This window comes from Triticum dicoccoides, chromosome 1B, assembly GCF_002162155.2.
Source record: "Triticum dicoccoides isolate Atlit2015 ecotype Zavitan chromosome 1B, WEW_v2.0, whole genome shotgun sequence".
Taxonomy (NCBI): Eukaryota; Viridiplantae; Streptophyta; class Magnoliopsida; order Poales; family Poaceae; genus Triticum; species Triticum dicoccoides.
In genome coordinates this window covers 519659302-519662943 of record NC_041381.1, presented here as the reverse complement: position 1 = coordinate 519662943, position 3642 = coordinate 519659302, and positions in this window count along the sequence as shown.

Here is a 3642-nt window from a genome sequence, read left to right as displayed (position 1 = left end):
CTACCAAGTGGAGAGCAAACCTCCCACTCGGGGGCTTAGCTGCAGTCCAGTACTCGCCTAAGTGTTTGAAAATCCTACTGAGTGGAGAGCAAACCTCCCACTCGGGGGCTTAGCTGCAGTCCAGTACTCGCCTAAGTGTTTGAAAATCCTACCGAGTGGAGAACAATCCTCCCACTCGGGGGCTTAGCTGCAGTCCACTACTCGCCTAAGTGTTTGAAAATCCTATCGAGTGGAGAGCAATCCTCCCACTCGGGGGCTTAGCTGCAGTCCAGTACTAGCCTAAGTACGAAATTCATTCCGATCCGCAAGGACGACGAGGTGCAGGTCGACTGCTTCCTTCCCCTTCAGAGCTACGACACAAATACAATGTGCGCTCTGCAAGGATGACAAGGTGTAGGTCGACTGCTACCTTCTCCTTCGGAGCTACGGCACAAATACAATGTGCGCTCTGCAAGGACAACGAGGTGCAGGTCGACTGTTACCTTCTCCTTCGGAGCTACGGCACAAATACAATGTGCACTCTGCAAGGATGACGAGGTGCAGGTCGACTGCTACCTTCTCCTTCGGAACTACGGCACAAATACAATGTGCGCTCTGCAAGGACGACGAGGTGCAGGTTGACTGTTACCTTCTCCTTCAGAGCTACGGCACAAATACAATGTGCACTCTGCAAGGACGATGAGGTACAGGTCGACTGCTACCTTCTCCTTCGGAGCTCCGCCACAAATACAATGTGAGGACGCAGGTCGACTGCAATCTGTGCTCCAACCTACAAGAATACGTCACAAGCACTAAAATATATTCCGAGTGAAGAACAATGTTTGCTCGAAGGCAAATGCAAACATATTCAACGACAAAGCCAAGTTCAGATAGCATCCTACGGATTCAGAAGTGCTCAGGCATCAAGCCTGTAAAAGTTCTATCGGTTACAAAACCACTCGGTATTCCGAGGCAAATTTAAGGCATCAAGCATAGAAGTTTTTTACTCCTCCGATGGAGGACTGGAAGGCGTGACAAACTGGTCCAGGCCGATTCCATCTGCAATCCGGGTGGCAGCAGCAATGATGGTCTCCATGAAAGATTGGAAGTCATGCTTCTTGGTATTGGCCACTTTGAGGGACGCCAGCTTGTCCTCTCGCGCGTCCTTGCAGTGAACGCGGACCAGAGACAGAGCAACATCAGCACCACACCTGGCAGAAGTCTTCTTCCATTCTTGCACTCGACCTAGAACTTCATTCAGTCGAGTCATCAAAGACTCAAGGTCATTTTGAAGCATCTCTCTCGGCCAGAGTGTCGTGTCGATCTGCGACGCCGCAACCATCAGTCGAGCAAGATAGTCAACCACACCAGCGACACGAGACTCCAGTCGGAGCACGTTCATGGAAGTTTCGTCCTTCACAGGAGAGTTGATGGGATCCAAGCCTGTCTCCACTCGACTGGTCTCCTCCTCGAAGTTTTGGCAGAATTCTGTAAGCACAACTCAAAGATGAGCCAACAGTTCTATGATAAGTCAGTGATTACAGGTCAGTCGGACAGGAGAGATTACCCTCAAGCACGATGAATAACTTCTTGGCGAGCCCTCACAGAAAAGCCTCCAGATCTTTCTTCTTCCCCACCAGTTCACTAGCCTTGTCACTCAGAGCAATCTTGTCGTTCTTCAGTCGGCTGACTTCCTTGTTGGCCGGATCGAGAGCAGCCTTCAAGTTGGCGTTTTCCTCTTCAAGTTTGCCGACTGAAGCCAGCTTCTCTTCCGCAAGCTTCGTTTTGTCCAAAGCCGCCTTCTGCGCCTCGGCAAGTTCCTGGTCCTTCTTCTTCAAAGCCTCCCTCGTTTTATCTGCAAAATGAAAATGAGATCAGAATCAGGAATGGGTAGAAAGATAAGAACAGTCGTCAAGTTCTCACCGATCATACCTTTTGCTTCGTCCTTTGCCTTCTGGAAGTTCTCCTGAACAAGCTTCAAGTCAAGGTCGAGATGGATATGTTTGTTTTCCAATTCAGTATAGCGAGCCACAAGCTCGCAAGATTTCTGTGAAAGAGTCAGTCGACAGATATCAAAGAGAGGTTGCTTCCGAGTAACTAAGAGAAAAACTGTAGCATTTCTAAGACTACAGGCGAATCAAAATATTCAACAGTAGTCTCGGGGACTACACCCAGTGGGTGCACTCAGCGTGCCCCCACTAGTTTTATCGACTTGATCCGATCAGTCGACCGAAAGTAACAAAGAGATCCCATCGTGATCTACACAAAAAAACAGGATCTTCAGACTACAGTCGACTGCCAGCAGTCCACCGTAGTCTCAGGGACTACACCCAGTGGGTGCACTCAGCGTGCCCCCACCGATTCCAAGATTCCATTCGACATGGTCCGACCAGACCGACTGAGGAAGTTGGAATAAGGAAATTCAAAATACAAAGACTACGGTCGACTGCCAGTAGTCGACCATAGTCTCGGGGACTACACCCAGTGGGTGCACTCAGCGTGCCCCCACTAGTTCAAAAAATCAATCGACACACCCAGTGGGTGTACAGATTCAAAGATCTTCGGAAAGGAAGTCTTCAGATAGCATATGCTAACAGAACAAGCGGTGACCAACTAACCTGGACATTGCTCTGGAGGGCTGAGCTAGCATCATAAGCCGCTTGGCTGGCTTCCCGGATCGCCTTCACCTGCTCCATCATGATCCCCGCCTGGCGTATAGCCTCCTTAGCAGCACTCGCTTGGTCCTCTAGAACGTGGTGCGTGCCAAAAAGGGAGGGCGGATCAGCAATCGACGATGAAGGCCGGGCACTCGTCAGCGGAACAGCAAAGGACACAGAATGCCGAGTGACATCACCACTGTAACGCCCCGGATTCGATGCGCTAGGTGTCTGCCAGTTAGTCGCCGTCATTGCCATCTCATTTGCTTGCGTGTTGCATTTTATCATGTCATCATCTGCATTTCATCCGCATGTTTTTCAAAACTTGCATCCGTTCGGGTTCTTCCGGTTCTCTCCATTGTCCATTCGGAGTCTAGACCTCTCGCGCTCGCCCGTCGCCCCTCTCAGACCTTGTTTTCATGAGCAGGTTAAAAACATTCTCGGAATGGACCGGGGTTTGTCGAGTAGCCTTGGTATAGCACCGGTAGACCGCCCGTCAAATTTCGTTCCATTTGGAGGTCGTTTGACGCCCCAACAGTTAACCGAGTAGCCCGAAACCCCTCTCTATTTGCAGCCCAGCCCCTCTTCATCACAGCCCATGAGCCCATCCAAACCCCCTCCATGCTCTCGGTCATTCGATCACGATCGTGTGGGCAAAAACAGCACCTCATTTGGACTCTCCTAGCTTCCAAAATCTATATATATGCCCTCTCGCCCAAAATTCACGGATGTATCCTACCCTAACCCTAGCCTCTCTCCCTCTCAGCCGCCGGATGTGTCCGCCGACGGCCGGACACATCCAATCGCCGCCCTCGGTGAATCGCGCGCCGCCACCTGTCCGCTGCTGCCTCCCGCCTCTGCCGGCCCGCGAGGCCCGCGGGGCCCGAATCCGCCGCCGCCCGAGGTTGCCCGTGCCCATGACCCGCGCGCCTCCACTCTGGTCGGCGCTTGCCTCCGCCGGCGCCTCCCCTCGCCGCCCGGCGACCCTGCCTGCGCTGCCCCTCGT